The 21,366-nt window shown below is 36.1% G+C and overlaps 1 long non-coding RNA gene across 1 annotated transcript in view; it reads right to left on the bottom strand.

Moving 5' to 3' along the window:
• LOC106937135 (uncharacterized) overlaps positions 1–19,275 on the bottom strand; it is a 38,112-nt gene extending 18,837 nt beyond the window's left edge. The window contains exons 1-3 of the long non-coding RNA XR_001422325.1: positions 19,196–19,275; positions 16,466–16,502; positions 16,065–16,150 (exon numbers count right to left, since the gene is read on the bottom strand). This is a non-coding gene — a long non-coding RNA (uncharacterized LOC106937135). The remainder of the gene's footprint in view (positions 1–16,064; positions 16,151–16,465; positions 16,503–19,195) is intronic.
• Between the last annotated feature and the right edge of the window lie 2,091 nt (positions 19,276–21,366).

The following is a 21,366-nucleotide window of genomic DNA, read 5'->3' as shown; positions in this document are numbered from 1 at the left end:
TCCCTTATTTCTGGTAATTGTGATGATTTTTGCTGACAGATCATGAAATGACATAAAGGATTAGAATGTTACATCAGACCAATTAAACAAAACATTAAATCCATAAATGTGGCGTAAAGAAAGGTATGTTAATAACTGCTTAAAAGTTATTTTCAAAAGGCTTTTCTAATCTGAAAAACAAGCCTCAATGAAATACACATTTAAATTTATTGAATATGACTGTATGTCATTGGGATTTTTTGTGATGGATTTATGCAATAAGTACATAATTTTGAAGTGTAGGGAAAATTATGTATTTCTTTTTATTATTTTGGAAAGTTTACCTGTGTTTGATCAAACATATCTACACCAGTTAGAACAGAGGATATTTTTTCTATATAAAAGTATTTATCACCGTATTTTCCGCACTATAATGGGAACCTTCAATGAATGGCCTATTTTAAAACTTTTTTCTTATATAAGGCACATAGAATAGACAGTACAGTTAGGGTTGCCACCCGTCCCTTAAATACGGAACCGTCCCGTATTGAACCTATATGGGAAGCGATTTGTTCCGTACTCTACAGATGTGGATGTGTAATAATAAAAAGTTGGTCCCCGAGTACTTTATATAATATGCTGCCCCAGTCATTGTTTCACTCACGGTGTTGGTGTTGCAATATTGTGCCCAACTGCTTTCTGGGTAACACAGACCCAGGCTTTAAATGTATAGGGGCTGGTCCCTTGGTAACCCTAGTCGAAGCACCCTGGATGAATGTCTAAAGCCACTTTGTTGACATAAAGAATATCAACAAAACAGTGCGACTCCAGTCGGCGAGGAGAGCTTTCCGCGACTGGGCCGGGGCGTGGCCGGACGATGGTCACCCTTCTCCGTTCGCGCACAGCATGTTGGTGGAGAACGTGGTGATAAATGACCTGTAGATGACCTGATTTAGACGGTCGGTAGGTAGATAGGTCAGTCAAACTTTATTAACAAACCAGCGTTCTGACAACTATCCCAGCATGCACCGTGCCCTTCTTATTCTACTGGCGAAAATGAAATCGGCGGAGTTACCGGAGTTGCTAGACCTGTTGTGGCTCAACATTGGTCCATATATAAAGCGCACCGGATTATAAGGCGCACTGTCGGCTTTTGAGGAAATTGAAGGTTTTTAGGTGCGCCTTATAGTGCAGAAAATACGGTACATGAGAATTCACTTTATTGAGTTAGCAACAGCCTAAATGTGTATTATATGCGCTGAATACTTGATTTTATTTTATTTTATTATTTTTATTTTTTATTTTGAAACAACAATACAAATGTTCAATCAAATTAGTCAAGATGTAGTTATTTATATAATTCTATTTGGGCTTATCTTGTGAGGATATGACCAATCACACTCCAAGATTTCAAAAATTGTCAGCTGATCATGAAAAGCAGAGAGATGATAAAAATGATAATAGCTGAAATAGTTTTGGTCCTACATTGTATGGTATACAGTCACATGGCAAAGATAACACACCAAACACAAATAGATTACACCCATACACATTTCAATGTCAGATGGGAAATTTCACAAAACCTCTCCAGATTAATCGTGAGCAGAGTAAACAAACATGACCGATGAGGAAGAAACATTAATGATAGTTTTTGGACTATTTTTAACAAAGCTGTTTTGTCTTCTGTATTTTGGTTTTCCCTCTGTGTCTCCATAATCTTGCTCTGATTTGTAACACATCACATTTAACAGGCTCTATACATATTGGGCCAAGGCAATCCAACATGTTAAAAATTCCCAACTCGCAGGCGGAGTAATCTTGACGTCGTTCCAAGTATACTAGATCACACTTAACAAACCACACAAAACAGGAATATCTCCTAGGATTCTCTGTAGAGCCACCACGATAATCTGTGCATCCTTAAGATTGTTGGAAGAACAATATTGGATCCAAAATCAACATAAAAATCTCTCCATGTGAACCAGGCACTAGCATCCTCATATCAGTACAAAGATTCATTTTCCAACTAGCTTCCTGGTATCTCATGTTATAAAACTGCCATGCTACAGAAATTCAGAAAACATTTGCTCTGTATATTTTCACAACTCTACGGCATATACACACAAACGTATGTTTTTGTAAATATGACATTAAAATGAGTTACATCCAAATTGCAGTGCAGTTTAATGTGTATAGTTAAGAGGAAAATAAGTTAGTTCTCCGTTGTGTGCAAGGCTGTACTTTTTCCTTTTGCCAGAATAAATAGAATTCTAAAAAAAATGTATGTCGAAGGTGTGTGCAGTCAGCAATATTTCTTCCTGGCTGCTTCCTGGTTCTTTAAGAGTGCAGGTTCACAAGGGAAGGTAGATCTACCCCTGAGATTTTTTTTCACCTGTGCTGACTGTCTACTGCAGTCTTTTCCTGTCCTGGCACGCAGCTGTTGAGAACCAGATTTGATGTGCACAGGGCAGTCTCAGTGAATGCAGTATTGAAATTGTGTGTCAGGCATTGCTAACTTCTTTGCTGAGAAAGTAATTTCCTGACATAGCTCTGTTCAAAATGAGTCCAAGCACTTTTTAAATGATGTTCTCATATTGGGCCTTAATAGGTACAGTCTTCGTGTTTCTCCTATAGAATTAGACATCGTCTCTACAGGCTTTGTGTCTCCCTAGCTGTTTAATCTTTCATTGCAGACTCTTTGCCATCTTGGATAGGGTGAGTGATCTTTGGTTATGTGCAAATCTGAAGAGTTTGACAGCTGGGTCCTTGGAGGTAGACTCCTTGGTGTAGAGTGATAAGAGCAGTGGACACAGGGACACATCCCTGTGGGGTAAAAGGACTGACGGCCAGATGTGATTTCCCCGGGCCTCACATGCTGTTCTCTGCCTCTCAAAACTCTTGTGAATCAATGACAGACGACTTATGATATACTGGTAGTCCCTTCTTTTACAGCCATTACTCTGTGGCATGCATTCAAATCTGATTTTTTTTTTTTTTTTTGTCTGAAAATTAGCAGATATTATCATCCTTACGTGATATACATTATTTTTGCTTCCATCATCAAAATAGAACATTCTTCTTATGATCCTATTATTAACCTGTGTTATAAAATCTTAAGGCTTTCAGCTGAAAGAGCTTAGAGGACCACTATAAATTCATGTTTGAGCTCCAAGCAAAAACACCAAATTTCTTTCAAACATATTGTTTACTTTTTTAGCCTTGAGAAATGGCAATGGAAGCTTTTGTAGACAACTTGAGATGTAAAAAGTACCTTGTCGTGCTGAACTTTGAGTTTCCATTACTTGTCAGTAGAATAGATAAGAAAGGTAGATAAAAAAAAACAAATCGTACTGCCTCTTTGGAGTTTTTTTCAAAGAGTGGAGGTGTGTGTGAATGAATAACATGTTTTCTTAACCAGACACTTTGTAGATTTTTTTTTCTTATTGTGAAATCTTATTTTCTTTCTGTCCTCTGTTACCTATGAATACTTGATACTGAGTTTATTTCCTGAAGCACAAACTTGCACTTGTAATATTAGATTTTGCTTTCGCTCTGATTGAAAAAAGCAAGCTTTCAAGAGAATTTATGTTTGCAAATTTCTCCTCATTGCAATTCCCTCTGAACTTCAGATGGGAAAAAAAACAACACCCAGACATTGGCACAGCAGACAGATTTCAGCACACATGAAGGAAAGGCAGAGCAAAAGTGCTGAAAATTCAGCATCAACATAATGCTCCACTGTGGATATTAATTCCCTTTACCCGGGCTCATATTTTTTAAGAAAATTAATTCTGCTGACTGATTTGCTTTTGTAAAAACCTAATAGTATGCCACTACTATGCTCACTCGTCTGGAACTGATGGGGAAAAGAAAATATCAATTGAGAGCTCCTTACCATGTGGCCTGAGATTTAATAGAGATTGAAATTCATTCTCATTTTTATTCATACAAACCTTTCTTTAATTTTAATAGCAGGCTTTATACCTGCAGAATGAAATAAAAGGGAGTGAGTGAATGAAGGAAGGATCATTAGGATACTTCAAACGGAGAAGAACAATGACATCAAGTCAAATAGATGCCAGTAAATACAATGGTATCCCACTGGTGCCTTGTCAAAGAGACATTTTCTGAAATAATGATCTTACTAAATGATTCCAATGTGAAAACATGTGCAATGAAATACTGTTGGCCTTTTCACCTGAGCTATGTGCATGACATTTCTCCTTTCAACTCTGTGAAGCAGTGAAACCATGATGACTGTTTGTTTTTTAGCACAACCAGCATTCCACTATATTTTACGCAGTTTGCGAGAAGGAGAGGACATTTTAAAAACAAGCCGTTTCTGGTTTGTCACTCTCGCACGCCCACAGACTGAATGTTCCAGCCTCAGCGCCGTCTGACAGCGCCGTCTGAATCTATTCTCTGTCCTCTGAATAGGCAAAAGCCTATGCATTAAAGAGAGACTCAACTCAGTTTTTTTTTTCTATTTATTTATATACACTTTCTGTTGTGTAATATGTCTTTATGTTTTTATTTTTTGTACTTTTCCACACTAAAAATGTTTTTAACAAATTAGAGAAAAAAAAACAAATGCTCACACAAAGAACAGAGAACGAGGTTATGCCTTTCATAACAAGTGGTATATTTGTGATGTTTTGAAAATCTTAGCTTGTAGACTCATGAGCTATCTTTTCTTTATCATTTTTGTAACACATGTATGACGTTCCCAAACTTAAACATAGAGGGGGGGGGGGGGACAAGAGAAAGGGTTACTTTTCGTTCACAAATTTGTAAAACATTTTTGTTGTGAAAATGTTTTATTCCATGTAGCATATCTTGGTAGAGAAATGGCAGCAGATTTAAATCTATATATTTTTTTAAGAATCTTTCTGCTGACATCATAAAGCACACCTCCCTTCTGCTTGACCTCAACAGTGACTTGCAAAGTATACATTCCCAAAGGTGGTTCTACATTAGGATTGCCACCTATCTCATAAAACTGTTCTTCATTTGGCTGTTAAATATTTAAAGAGCAAATCATGCCAAAAGATGAACAGTAAATGATACATATTAAAAGAAAATGTAAAAACTGTGAGCAAAAAACTGTATATATGTGCCTGATTATAAAGATTTTGTGTTTAATTTTAACCTGTTCAGTGATAATTATTTTTTTTTTATTCTTTTTTTTATTTTTATTAGTGCCTTAAGTGTTTGGATTATCTGACTTCTTTTCCAGTCATTAAACAGGAAGCAGACAAATACTGTTCAATGTAATTAATAATTTGGTCAAGCTCTATGTGTGACTGAAGCCTATTTAGAATTTTTCGAACTACATCTTTCCTAGAAAAAAAAAGATTTTTTGTAGTATTTTAGTATCATGCCATTTACTTTTAATCTTATTATGAAACCATGGTAGGCAGCCTTATTCTCCATTGTATCAAATCGGGTGTGTTGGTCTACCATTTGAAATCTAGATAAAGTACTTTGAAGTTTGTAGTTAAAAAAAAAGAAAAAAAAGTTAAAGGGATATGACAACTTCAACAAGGTACTGTACTTCATTAGAAGAAATAGTTTTATAATGCTTTAGGGGAAGACGATCTTCCATGCATATTAGAAGGACAGGGGATGTACCCACTTCATCTACTTCTCTCTGAATTTTAAATGGACCTTTTCATACCTTCAATTGTCTTTATTACACTTGAGCACTCCAGTTTCTCAACATGTTTTTACCCTTCACGGATCTCAGACTCTGGAGAGGAGAGCCTTTTAAGTGCTTCCCCTCTGAGTTGAAATGCGTTTACACCTAAGACACTTCTCTTCACCCTGCAATCAAAGATGGTTTCCCAGTGTGCAGCGCCCAAATGTGAAGCTTTTGTTGTGGGTATTTTTATGTGAAACCTAAATTGTAACTACACTAGATGGTTTGAAGCTGGACTTTATTCAAGCACATGAGCCTTATCAACAGGCTTTTGACTTTGGCGGGGGTTTTTTACTCATGAGCAAGTGTTTTTAAGTGCTCAGCTTTAAGTAAGTATCTGGAGGATAGACTTACAACACTGCTTTGATATAATCTTTGAGTTATTTTTAAGTTTCGTACATGCATAGCACATTCTTGCATGTACAAACACACCCTTGACAGTATCAGGTCTGCTGAAAAAGAGTGTTTACTCCCAAAAACCCCACTTGCTTCCTCAGCTCAAATATTTAGGCTGAGCGTCTCAAAAACGCTTTTGAATTGAAGTAATTGGCCTGTGTTTAAATTGAAATTTCATAGGCAGTAGATTTCCACACAGAGCAGGGAGGCTCAAAGAAGGACATTCCTTTGGCTTTACTGATGTGAGGTGTATCTGCGTGCACAGACATGTGTCCAGCTTGATTAGTATTCTATCAGTAGAGCCATATGAAAGTGCCATCTCCCTCTTTTTCCAAGTCACCCCACCCACTCATCTCTGCTGCTCCCTTGCTCGGTTCCCTTTCTATTCAAAGGTCCAGAGTGTGCCCTGTGGGCAGCTATTAATGAGGAACTTTGTGGTGAGTCTTATTAAACCTTAATGACACACAGCCACCTGCCTGGATTTCAATGCAAGTAGGACTCAGTCATCAACACAGAGAATCTCTAATCTGTGGATCGAAAAGAAGGTCCCCTGCCAAGGTAGGTCTCTCTGTGATCTTCCACATGTTTCCAGTGAAGCAGGCAGTTTTGAAGTCAAATTTAAAGTTTGGATTTTTCTACACAGCCTATCATCTTATTTGCCTTCCCAGGTTATCAGAAGCACAGATGGAGAACAGGCATTTCTTCGTGTCATCCAAGTAGTTAAAGATATCAGACGTTTATAAGTGGCCGCATTTAGCGATTCACAACATGTGACACGTGGCATCTCTCTCTGCATATCTTATAGATCAACATAGGGGAAAAGTTGTAGTTTAAATGCAAGAATAATGAGAGATTTTTTTTTCAGATAATTCTATTGCAGTACTTTTTTTCAAATTCAGATGTTTGAACACATCAGTTTGAACACATCATACTGCCTGACCTGGGTTATGTGATAAGTTACCAATGTAACCCAGGTCAGGGTTACAGTTTGAATGGTAAACATTTGTATTAGCAGTATCTTTCAACAAGCTTTCAGAATAGCTTACTGAAGTTATTTCAGTTGCAATAAAAATACTTTATTAATTCCTCAGGGAAGTCAAATGTTTCTCAGACAATAGTTTTCTTGAAAGACTTGTTGTCTTTCAAGATGCTGACGGCTATGGCCAGGAAGAATCACATGGGCATAAAGCTGGTTAAGTGTATGATTGCTGTAATGCTAATAAGGGTTTTTGCATTGATAACTGAGGAGGGTGTAAGTAAATTTCAGCTTTAGAAATAAAATATACAAGTACAGAGGCTTTTTTGTTTCGAAAGTGATACTTTTATTTCCATTTTTTTATATCATATTCCCCTGAAAAAAGAAATAAATAAAAAAACTTTGCCATTGAATGAAATGCCAGTAGTGTAAATACATTTAAGTTAACGTCTAGTTTGGTGCAGGCCTACATTGAACAATCTTTGACTTGGCAAGGATGCTAATTAACTTAACCAGAAGCTTCTACTTTTGTTAGGTTAAAGTTACCATTGTGATGATTTCTTGTTAATTTGGCAAAAAAAAAAAAAAAAAAAAAAAAAACATTTGCCTTATTCTGGAGGTCTCAAGAAGGTGCTATAAAACATAACATTTATGTCTACAAAAAAAAATAATGCTGGAATTATTAGTAAAACTGTATTTCATCTGGACCTTTCTGAAGCCTGAAACTGAAATGGTTAAAACTAAACCTACCCAAGTACTTCATTAGAGATCTACTCATGACTTACAAGATAATGACTGGTTTTCAGTGTCACTCTTCATGGTAAAGTGCTACACTCGTATTTGTCCAGTTATTTTTATTTTTTCTGTCAGTCAGTGCACTGAGTGCCACAGTCTTATCTCAACAGCCCTTTGCTATGCTGTCAAGCTTTTTCATCCAGTCCCCTTAGTCTTTCTGATGTATGCTCGATGTCAGGGCCTAAACTACAACCTATTAGTGGTGATGAATGGTCACAATGACCGCTGTCTTCTTGTGGTTGTTGCAGCTGAAACGTGTCGTTAATATATTTCAAATCGTGAGCAGTACAAGCAATAAACAGAAAAGAAAATCCAAACATGTCGTTAAGGAGCTTTTTATTTAAAAATTACAAGGTGCCAGTTTTGCTCATCCCGTTAGACAGTTCGCAGATTAAAAACCACTCTGGTCTAGTTAGTTATTTGAAAAGCATGGGACAGATTAGCCCAGAACTATTCACAACTGCCTTCTCTGTTACGGTGATAATTTTATCTTTGTTAAAATTATATTCAAACAAACATTTAAAAGAAAATGTTATACACCTTATCACGCTTCCTAGTACTATCAGAGTGCAATTTAAGAACAATATACTACAAAAGCTGAGGTTGATGCTAATATAATGTTTCCAGGGTGAGGATAAAACAAAATAACAATAAAAAGATTTTTCATTACATGAGCTTTGCAGTGAAACATGCATTGTGGTTTTAGATTATGAAAACATTATCACTGTCTTCAGTGATAAAGTGGTTTTCCCCTTCCGGACCATGTCAATTAATTTGGGTTGGAAAAACTCAGCAACAATACCCATATCGGGACTTGAAGGTAAGATAAAAAGTTCTGAGGCGAGGGCAGCGTGGCGAAGCATTGCAAAGCTTTCTTCACAACCTGGAGCCTTTTGTCTGGTTAATTAAATTAATTAGTTAAACTGTATAGTTCATATTAACATGTTTGTTTTTAATTATGAGCTACGTAGAAAAGTAGCTTTTTGACTCGACTCGTGTTCTGAGGCGTCATTCCCCGGGATTCTGTCTGACGGATGCACTGTGATGAAAACAATCTTTCTATGTGACAAAAGCTTGTTCCATCTGCACAAAGAGCTTCTCTCTCTACTCTGAAGAGTATACTCTGTTTCAAACATCAGATGGTGAAATAGATGGCGCCTGCCCTCTGCATATATATTGTTGAACTGATGCCATATCTGAACCCGATAACACAGATGTGGTTTGCTGGCATAACTCTGTGTATTCTCACTGGCACATGTGCCAGACTAAAAGCTGTATTTTTTTTTTTTTTGTGATGGCTTGTTATACTTTCAAAAACCTCAGGAAATTTTAGTTTATGCTGTTCAGTTTCTGGTATTAATCTCAGATTAACTCTCGAAGAGGAGCACAAGTGAGTAGACTTTAAGTCGCAGGAGGACTCTCTCCAAGATCAGTGGGAGGCTTTAGAGGATTTCAGCAGGAGATCTTTCCCTACCTCACTGATGCATGATGATAAGTGTACACCAGTTTAAAGTAATGGTCATCTGTTTTACATGACCAAAACTTTGAAATTTTGAGATCAGTTGCAGTGGTGTTTCAGAACATATTGCAAAAGACTTGAAAGTCAAAAGAGTTTAAAAACATCTTTTTTTTTTTTCTTTTTTTTTTTCAGAGACTGCAACAGTTTGGCTTCTGAAGGCTTTTGTAATCAAAGACAATATTTCTGTATAAAGACGGAAGGCTTTTTTGAACCCTAAAGTTAAAAAGGCAGTATTTAGGATAAATAGATTATATTGTAACAAAACAATTACTGACTCACCAGAAGACTCAACTGTTGAGTCAACTCAACACAAGAGAGCTGTGCAATGCGTCTAAAAGTAAGCATTTCCATTAACCTACCAGATTACATGCTATTCAGGGAAACAGAGGGTTCAAAATTCTATAAACATGAACTATTTGACATGTTTTCAGAATCTACTTTGTTCTAAACCTATTTATCGCTGCATGCTGCTTGCATATAGCACGTAACGAAAACCTTTTTGGCTTTGGCAATTTTTAGATTTATTTATGTATTCTTTTGTCATTTTAATTAACTTTTCATCTTTTCAAACATACAAAAGCAGACCCAAAAACATACATATGCAGTTAAAAAGTGGCACTAAATGAGAAATAATACAGTGAGCTCTTTACTTTTTGATCTGACAATTGACCCCATATTTGATTTAATTTTATCTGGATTTATCTTAGCAATTAACAGTTCTCTGTCATGAGTTTAATCCCATTCTTCGGTCTGAGGCTTATGGGAACTTTTCCAATTCCTCAGTCTTGCAGCCACCCACCACAAATCCAAGAATTTCTGTAGATCCTCCCTGAGGTATGTGACATTTATCTCCCAAAAGACACACTTGGGATGATTGAAGTATTTATAGGCTAGTCCATTTTTTATTTTTATTTTTTTAAATTTACAGTGATCTCCATCCAAAAAGGAAACACAGAGGGGTCCACCCAAAAAACATGAATATGTCTTTGCCACATTTTCTACATTTGAAGGCTTTGAGTAATTTTGTGATTTTTTTTCTTGAAAGGTTCGAGTCAGCTGAGATGGAATCCAACTAACTCTGCTGTGAAATAAAGCATGATCAAGGTGTGCCAGGAGAAAAGAAAAAAAATAAAATAAATAAATAAATAAATAAAAAACACATTTCTGGTGATGTGCATTTGTGTGGGCAGCACAAATGTGCTGCAACATCATGTTTCAGGGTAAAATAAGAGGAATGCTGTGGATTGGATATAACACGCGGCGTCATGAAAGCCTCAGGGGAGTTTGGACAGGGGCACAGACAATGACACATCTGTGACCTTTATCTTTTTCAAACAAAAATGAATCACTGCAGCATCCTACACTGACATGATGAAAAGAAATAGTGCAAGGCGATACACTTATCCTGTTTAAAATATTCTATTTGATTATGTAGGATTGTTGAGCTGGGTTTGTCACACAAAAGCCTGGAGATGCGAGGTGAAGTCTAAGAATACAAATTTTTGTGAATATATATATATATATATATATATATATATATATATATATATATATATATATATATATATATATATATATATATATATATATATATTTCATTACACGTTAACTGACCCAGCTATGTTTCCTTAGGAGTGTGTGAGTGCATCATTGTTTATCTTCTGTTTTGTCATATGTCTGCTGGAGATAGGCACCAACTTTGTCTCTCTTTTTTGTATAAGATAGATAGATGGCAATTTGTTTGTGGCTTTTTTAATAATATAAGTGCCTAATTGAAAAATGATAGTGTGACATATAAAATAAGTAATCACAAAAAGACCTAAAGACCTAAAATCTTACAGAAACAAACAAAACAACATATGATAACAATTGTAGGATTTTCTTTTCTGATTTTTTATTAGGAAAAAAAAAAAAACATCTTACTGCACATTTCAAAATCTAGACATTTAAAAGCTTTTAGGCCTCTCCACAAAGGTTGCATTTCATAAATAAACCAAATAGCCTTCTCCTTTCATGTTTCAGTTTTTCCTCTTTATACTTGACATGCATCAGATGAAAAATAAATTTAAGTGGTTGAAAGCGTAAATTAACCCATTTGCACATCTCTGTTGCTTCCACTTCAAACTCCTAAATCAGTCTTCCTTGAAGGATTTTTTCCCATTTGATAAGAGGTCTATTGGAGTGCATTGCCCAGAGCTACCTGTGATTCACACCTCATCTCTTCTTGCTTTTTCATGGACAAAATGCTCACAATATACCAAATTTTTTGCTTCCATGACATTTGCTGTTCCATGTAGTTTTTGCAGCACTAAATTCTTGCCATGGTCCCACAATGGCATCTAGTTGCAAAAGCCAGGTAGGACAAATGAATCAGAGACTACATGACAATATCAATTAGATTGATAGATAGCAGATCTTTTTGTGAAAATATTTTAAAAAGTGTCATACGAGGCTTAAGCTTTGCAACCAAATGTCGACTATCATAAGTAGTACCTCTCTGCCTTTCCTATAATGGAACCTATTAAACATGAACCACTGTTAAATTATTCATAAGTCCTGTGAGAAGCCATAGGCTACTTCATCAGTCAGTCGCCCCACACTAGATTAGTGTGGTGAATTTAAATACCTCACACTGTGGTTTGGCCTTTCATCAGTCAGATCTGTGATATTAACCATATACTGTAAAGGATGGCTGGTCCCACAGGGTTTTAAAGGTGAAGACAAGGTGGGAGTGCTGTAATACCACTGAGGGTTGTAACACTCTGGTGCAGATGGAATCCATTTGGAAAAATATAAAATCTTTTCTTATAACAATGTGAGTCAGATTTGTTTGCCCATCACCAGCAGCTTATCCAGAATTACTGAATTAAGAGGACCAAAAGGATTTAGGTCACAGGTTAAACTCAATTATCAGAATTATTTTTTGGCCTGTTTTATTTATTTTATGGCAGACTAAACCTGCAAACTGGATAGCTGTGCACAACCGCATGGTCTTCTCTGCCTGCTGATGGAAACATTTAGAGTTTAATGACTTCTAACCCTGTTACCTTGGTTTCCTTTTGAACCGCTTGTACTGCCATGGTGAGTGGTGGTGAAGGACTGAAGCAGTAACAGGACATCAGCAGAAGCTTTTAAGAAGGTTACATATTTAATAAACAGATGACAATAATCGGCATCCAAGGAGCACAGGAACCAGAGATGATAACAACAGATGATCAGCCAACAAGTGAGCAGGAAACAGAGACTTAAATACAATAGGGAAGAAAACAACCAGGTACGATTCATGGAACTTGGTTGCTTTTCTACCAGTTCATTGGTTTAGATGCACCACAATCACAATGCAATTGCCTTTTTAAAGAGGCCACTTTTTTAAAAACATATTCTAAAAGCAAGAACTGATAAATAAATAGAACACCTTCTGGTGGACTTGGCTTATTCGCAGCAGGAATATCTGAATCATTTGTACTTTATTCAGTTGAGCAAATATTGGCAGCATTATAGTAATAAACTCTCATGCACAAGTGACAGGTTGCACATATATTTAGCAAAGCCTTGGTTAAACAGCTTGTATTTTTCAAAATCTGAACTCTTACAAAGTGTTATTTTTCCAAATAATGCCTCTGTCTCCAAAAAACCTTACTACAAAAGTAGAAACTATCCATTAACAAATCCATCTTGTGGTTGTAAAGCAAGTGTTTATTTGACCCTGTTGAAGTATCCTGTGGCCGGCAAAAAAACTGTTGTGTTGCAATTTTTTGGGCATTCAGGACAAACGGATGAGTCTGCATCGCTCTTAACCTCAGAGTTACCTCAGTTTGTCTTTTAAAGCACAGCCCTATCGGTGACCTAAAGCATGCCTAACTAAATGGTGGAGAAACTATTAGCAAGAGAAAGATCAATGCCTAATTATTTATGAAGACAATTATCCCCCAGGAATAGTTTCAATATGTCTAAGTTTTTGTGTGTGAGAGACTAGCAGTCAGAGAAAGACAGAAAAAGAAAGCTCGTATTGTGTAAAATGTGCACAAATACAGCTTTTGAAAGGAGTCTGAGAGCCAATGAGGCCACGCTGCTGTCTAACGCAAAAAACATAGGTCTCTCTATCTGGGTCTCAATTATTCAACGAGAAAGCACCTTCCCCCTCATGAGTATAGAGCTGATATTGGACTCTACATTACATTACGACAGGGGAATAGTGGGACTGCAGTACATTCCACCTGAGAGGCTTTTCTGGGACCAGGCGCCGGCTGTGCCCCTAATGACATCATCTATTTCTCTGGGCCTCCTGGAACACAATTATGGTGATTTACAATTTATTCACATCTGTTGTTGTGTTGAATTCTTTTGTACTCATTTCAGCCGTTCCGAACTGTGATCTACTTCTCTGCTCCAGTGGTACAGTGAGTAGCCTTTGGTGGATCAGCAAATACCACGTTAAAATGTGTTGAACATCAGCATGCAGTTGGACGTTTGTCAAATCACATACAGCACCACCTGTGTTGACCCCCATCTGTACTGTACTCATGGTCTAAATAGTCAGCATTGGACAAATACCGTTGCTGAAGCTCTCAACACATCTGTCACTTCAAATGAGCTGCTGCTGAACAGCAGTTATTGTGAATTACAAAAATTTAATTAAATATATTGAGCCAGACAGATGTCATGCGCGGTAACCTTCCATGAGCAGCCTGCAATATGATGAAAGTGGATAATTCTCCCGCTCGGTGTTAAATGATTATATTGATTTTAAATGTCACGGGCATAGCAGCATTTGAAGTACAGTCATAAAAGTTAACATGTATACTAACTAGACATTCACAAAAAAAAACATTCAGTTTGATCTAGTTTAAGAGAAAGGGAGGTATTTGAAATTTGTATCTGTATTTGTATTTTTGGGGACTGATTCCAACAAATACCACAACAATTAATAGACGTTTATTGGGAAGGCTTAATTTTATCATTTTAATTTTATATTCAAAATTAATTTTTCTTTCTATTGTACTACCTTTATTAACATTTTGGTTACACTTCTCACATTTACTTAACATTGATGTGTTTATATAATTAAGTTGACTTGACTACAGGTACATATTTTGGTTAGAAATCGAAAACGTGCCTCGAGATGACATTTGTTGTAAGCTTTTTAAATAAAAGGACCTGGATAAAACTTAATCTGAACTTTTTTTTTTTTTTTTTAGATATGCAAGTCGAAAGTCTGAAATTCTGGTTTCCAACAATTCAGTTGTGAATTTTGATTTTTTTTTTTTTCTCTTCCCTTTTTGTTTGTTTTTAGGAGTTTTAACCAGAGAAAAAATGAAGAATAAAATTGCAGGGAAATGAGCAAAGAACTCAATGTCCTTTCCATTTCCTTGAGCCTTTACTCAATTATGTACACAATCTCTGTTTGGAAATGTTCTTGTTTTTCCGTCAGTCATATGCAACACTTGGCATGAAGCAAAAATGAAGCAAGATATCTAATATTAAAGTCCCTAGAGTTTGTAGATGTTGATATTTTATAAGTAGCTTGACTTAACCAAATCACCAAATCAGCTTACCACAAACTGAGATTTTTTTTTTTCTTGCTTGACACCATGTAGCACAAAATTAACTTCACTGTGAAAAGAGTAGGATAGAATAGAATAATCCTTCAATGGGAAAATTCAAGCAGACACACAGGAACATAGAAATAAAAATAAAATAGGACACTATCTTTTAGATTACCTGTAAACTTGCACTCAATTGTCACTTTGTCACCTGGATTTCCACAGATCACAGAGACTTCCACCATCATCTAGTTCATATTAGCAAAGCATATTACACTGACATGAGTGACAAGTGCAAAGAAAGTCTTAAAAGAAGTGATGCAACTTAAAAATTCAGATGGCTATATTGAGGGAAGGTGAAAGTTTTAAAGTTTCAAGGTAAAGGGGGGGTTATTAATGAGCACCGAATAATCTGAGGATGAACCTTATTAAGTGGAATTTAGTTTTTTCACCTACTGCTTGTTTTTTTGTTTTTTTTTTATTATAGGAAGTTGTTAAACAGGTATGATGATTAGCATACTGCAGTGGCCAAGGCCGACTTGGGGAAATTAAGAACCAAAGAGATAACGACAAATTTTAATTTTGTCTGCAGACCCACTCCAAACCAAAAAAGTGACATATTGTGATTACTACTCTCACATATAACGCAATTAACAATACAGAGGTGAGATGGGAGTAAATTTCCTTTATCACAGTGAAAATGTTATGCAAGAATATCTCACAATTAAAGTGACTAGAGTATTGCTTTATCTACCAGCACTTTTACTTCAAAGGAAACCTGCTAAAGTGAAACAAAAATGTGAATGTGGTTGGAATGACAGTTATTTTCAGCTGTTTCTTTTGCATAATTGAAAAGTTATTCACCACTAACACATCATAGAGCACATCAGAAGCATTAGCATATAATCTTTGAGTTTTACCATAAAGTGTAAACTAAGCACAGTTCTCATGGAAATTTTAATTCGGCGTACTGCATTTTTGTGTGCCTGTAAATCTCACCGTGAATGGAATATTTCTGTACATACACTGCAATGACATGAGTCTATGCAAACATCCCAGCTGCACACTTCAAAGAGCAGCATTGGTACAGCTCAGCAGGGAAGGAAATCAGGCCCCAAAGAGACCATGCAAAAAAAAAAAAAAGAAAACGCAGCCTACCATTTTCGATGCTCAGCCAGTTTGACAGAGGTTATGCTTCTCATCTTCTTTCTCTCCCTCTCAACTTGCTGCCATCCTCCCAAAAGCTAGAAATTAAAGATTGCAGATTATCTATGATATTCGCCCTGCACCTTAGGCAAGTTGAGTGCAATTAAACTTTTTTGGAAGACGTTGTGGAATTATAAAATTATGTTCTGCATTAAAGCTTATATGAAGGTCTACCTCTTCAGGTAAAATGTAGATTAAAAAGCCTACACAACACAGCGACGTTTAAAACAGGTGAAAGGCACAAGTTTAAATCCACCTCAAATGTTTTTTTTTGTTTTTTGTTTTTTTTTTGTGAAACGATAGATGAAATGTGCTTATAGAAAAGACTTTAAGTCACAATGAAACAAAATTACCTATTTCCCACAGAGAGTTACAGACTGCTTCTTATCACTTTAATGAGGAAAAAAGTGGTCAAATTCAACATGTAGGAGTCAGGTGAAGGCTACATTCACAGTATGTTTATTATTATTTATTTTTTTACAAAGGGATTGAATTGGACAGTTAAGAAATGTTGTGGAATAGCTCCAGAAGGGAAAACGTTCCTTCTTCCTCTAACTTAACATATTTCACAAGTTGACTCTGGTACATATAGCTTCTATTACTTTCCGGCTGTTCTTTCCTTTCGCATTTGACAGTACTGAATTTGGTATGCACATTGAACACCAAACATTTGTTTTGCAAGAAAACAATAACACCAAACAACCGATAATGTTTAACATTGAATACATAATACGTGCAAATTTGTCACAGTTGCTATGATACAAAGACATGACAGACAACATACCTTAATTGAGCAATGCACATTGGAGAACTCATTATGGCTTTCAGTAGCATAAAACAAATTATGCGCTGGATGATTACCAATGTTTAGGAATGCAACTCCGCTTTTCAAATGGTGCCTTGTACATCTCTTCATACCACTGGATTTTTATCCCTCTGTGCCACAAATGCAACCACAAACATTAATGTGTTTTAAATAAAATTGCATAATGTGATAGAAAAAACATAAATCAGTAGAAACCTTTGCTGCATAACAACAGAAACGAGTCTGTTGGGTTAACTCTTTGGCATCTTTGCAGAGACAGAAACATTTGTTTCATCCCACTTTGCAAACCAACTCAAGCTCAGTCAGATTGGATTGGGAGCCTTGATTAATATCAACGTTCAACTCCTGCCACAGATTCTCAACTAGATATGTGTCTGGGCTTTGAGAACACCATTGTTAATCCATGTTTTGATTCAAACCATGCTTTGCATTTGTACTGCTGGAAGATAAACCTCTTCTGTAGTTTCGAGTCATTTTCAGCCTCTTCATGGTTCTTCTATATTTTTGCACCATCGGTCTTCCCTTCAACTTTTTTTTATGGTTTTCTTTGGCCGTGTCAAGGGCTAAGGCCTCCATCTGGGTCACGCACTTTACCCCTGTGCCACCGCCATGCCCCATCTTCCTTTCAACTTTGACTGCCTTCCCTTTCCCTATGAAGAAAACGTTTCACGCAGCATGATGTCATGATTGCGTTTCACTGTTGTAATAGTGTATTTAGAATAATGCACAAAGTTAATTTTCCTCTACATATAGCATTTTGCATTTCCAACAATGTATCCTATTTGAACCAAGAACCAAGATCCTCATGCTTTCTAGCATCTATAAAACTTGTAGCAAACTTTAAACGGGATGTTTTTTTGGTTTATTAATATTATTACAAGATTAGCTATATCTCTGGGGCTCTTTCATGAAGGCCAGATTTCCCATAAGTTTATCTCTGACACGTGTGCAGTCTTGTTTATTCTTCATAATGCTGTTTTTGCCTAATAATGTTATCTACTAAATCAGTGAGGATGTCACAAAAGTGTTGTATAGGTAGTGAAATTAATTCCACATGGATGGACTCTATTTATGAAACTGGTGATTTTTGAAGGCAAGTAAATGTAGGGAATTTCATTTAAAGGTATCAGATAGAAGGGAACAAAATAGTCCCACCACTATTTTCACATTAATATAAAAAAATAAATAAATAAAACAAAACTATACTTCATTTTTCTTCCACTTCTCAGGTATACTTTGTGCTGGCCTGCTCTACTAAATTCCACTAAAAGAGTACCAAAGTTATTTGACGGTAAGCTTTGAGTTGAGTTCTACATGATGTTCAATCTGAAAATTTGCTCACATACGCACAAAACTTTTTTACTCTCATCCACTTCACTTTTGATGGATCATGAGACAAGTCTTGTCATCTAGAAGCTTTCAGAGTAGTTCCACCTTAACCTGGGCTGTTCAGTGACAAATATTCTGGAAACGAGCTATAAAGCTAAACTAAAACCCTTTAATTAAACACCTCACATTGGAGCTCGGGAAGTCTGGAGGTAAGCTATATATATTTTTTCTTTAAGCAGGCAATCAAGATACATTATGACAGTCAATTAGTTTGTTGCAGGCAGATATTAGTGTAATTTATATTTTTCAGATAATCCTAAAGACAAGGGTGTGAACCGAGTAGCACATGAAGTGCTGATCATGTAGTCTTTAAAATGGCTATTAATCCTGTATGAGGGGAATGTGAATAATAATCACAAAATCTCTACTAGTCCCTGCTTAGCAATTTCAGGTATGGAACATGTACACACAGTTAACCTACATTCAGGTAATAAAACTACAAAATTATGTATTTAAAAAAAAGCTAATATTGTCAAAAATGATGAATTTTCTTTACAGAATGTGTGTAGATAATGCAGGAGGATGCAGTTCTTAAACTACAGAAATAGTGCTCTGAAAACATCTGACAAATGTTTTCTGGGGTTTAGAGAAAAGCAGCATAGAACACAGTAATCTATAAATATTGACTTTAGTGGTGAATGGGGACATGCTGACTGATTGTCTAGCATCCTTTTTTGTGGATCTTATGACATTTATGGTTGCATTCTTTATATAAAATGTGACAGATGAACATTAATAAGTGCAATTTTTGTCAGCATAAGAGATTTTGGTCTTGTTCTGAGTGTCAGGGACCGTCTGCATGCAAATCTTACATTTGCTCATATGTGCCCACTGAGAATAACCGTAGGATGATGGACGATGATTGTACCTGTGATTAGGGACACGGTTCCAGGGATGCTTTGTCACCTTCACTTAAACAGGAATGCCATCAATGCCTGAGGCAAGTCTGAAAAACACATAAAATATAATTGGAATAGAGGTCAGGAAGCCAACTTTAAAGATTATGTTATTACAATTTCCTCTACATATGTTTGAGAATTAACTGACAACCTGATGGAAAGATTTTTACTGAGTGAGCAGATGAAAATTAAGTATCCGTAAGGACACTTTGGCAGGACACGTTGTTGTTTCTGGAGAGCAGTTAATTCCTTGATCAAATCAGTGACAAGATATACTCTTTAACTACTTGGCTTGAGGCAGGTCTAACAGACATGCTGTTCTGGAAACAAGAGGTTGTTGGCCATCAGCACAGCATGCTTTCTCTCAGCCCTGGAGCAATTCAGCTCCCCGACTGCTGCCAGAATTGAAGAAATATCTGGTTGGAGTGTTTTGCTAAAAATCCATGGAACTAAATGTTTCACCAAACATTTAGAAGCAGTCAAAATTAGGGTTTTGTCAGTGTGAAATATGGAAGCATAATCAGACAAATTCATGTAAAGTATGAATACATCTGAAGCGAATATCTAACTGAATGTCTGTCCAATCTGAATTGCAAACTATTAGCACAACCTCCTACACCCAAATTTCCCTGATGTGTGATTGCTTGACTTTTGAGTGAGTGATTAAAATGCAGCTGCATGGCTCTCAAGGTGGGTTTTCATTAGCAGAGGTAAATAATTTTCTTCCTTTATTATCTGTGGACTGGACGGAGTCGGGCTTTTGATCACTACAACATTGGGTATGGTGAAAAAGAAAATGCTGTAAAAGGGATGAATAAAAAAACACCAGTTTTAATATCTTTAAACAGGCAACTCCACAGACAACCATCATTCCTTTTACCAGTTGACACATATTGTTTATGTTGCTTAAGATTAAAAGTATTGCCAAATTTGATTACTAAAAATATTAAAACCTAGTCTATGATCAACTCCCTTGCATTTTATCCATGTACAGGTATTAGGGAAAATCAATCTTTGCATCCATCCCTAAGAATAAAAAATGTTTCTGTTAATATCTGTTCCCTTTTCCTGGTTAATCCTGACAGAAAAAGCCAAAAGGACAATTACCAAGCAGAGAAAAACAATCACTGTCAGGCAAGTACAATTAGTATTAATAACATATGGGCTTTCTACCTGTAACAATGGAGCTGCCATTATACATAATGTTCTCTGCCTATCTTGGCAGAGAGAAGCAAGGAGGGAATGGGACACTGTGATCTGGTGAATAAGAGAAAAAACCCTGGGCAATCATGGCTGGCTCACAACATTAAAACCTTTTATAGATTTCTCCATGCTGCCATTTTCTGATGAGAGGGACATTTTCAATGGGTTGTGATTGCTACTGTCAGAAGATCATGGCTCGCTGGTAGATGGAGGGTTTGAGAGCCACTGCTGATGGAAGGGAACAGAGAAAAACTCCATTTTGATCGTCATCGCATTTCTACTTTATATTCATTGTGTCTCTTTCAGCCTGAGTCTCTTGCGTTCTTCCTCTCTGTGTGTGACTGTATGGAATAATAGAGCTGAGGCGTTTAAACCTGTTAACACTCAAAGTGTGGGTCAAAACAATAAATTGTTCTGCAAAAGTGACATTAGAATGACGATTTGCTGAATATATTATATTATTCTTTTTCACTGGTTGTGAATGGGAATCAAATAAGGAAATTAGTTCTTTATACAACACATTTAATTCTAATGTCAATGATTTTTTGACTGTTTTTGAATGAATAATATTATTTTCAGTGGTTTCATTGTAACAACTTAAATGAGTAATTGCTCAAAATTGATCCAAAACTTAAAAATCAAGGATACAGTCAAGTTATTTATTTAAAATAAAACCTCCTGATGAAAACAGGCACAGTATATCTAAGACTAGATGTGCACCAGGAAAAAAAAAACATTTATCCTTACAGAAGAAAAATATGAAAAATTCAAAAAGTTTTTTTTTTTTCTTTTTTTTTTTTTTTGCCTCACGCTGAAGTGTCATCTTGAAATTTGTCAAATTTATGACTGTTCAATAAATCCTTGTGCCTTTGTGTATCTGCCTTGTGGCTCTATGGTATAAAAGTTACATATACTGATCAAAAATATAAATGCCCTA

This window comes from Poecilia latipinna, unplaced genomic scaffold (assembly GCF_001443285.1).
Source record: "Poecilia latipinna isolate Pla-1442-1.1 unplaced genomic scaffold, P_latipinna-1.0 Scaffold2283, whole genome shotgun sequence".
In the NCBI taxonomy this organism is placed as follows: domain Eukaryota; kingdom Metazoa; phylum Chordata; class Actinopteri; order Cyprinodontiformes; family Poeciliidae; genus Poecilia; species Poecilia latipinna.
Note: the sequence above shows the minus strand (reverse complement) of the source record. Positions and strands in the feature narration are given on the sequence as shown.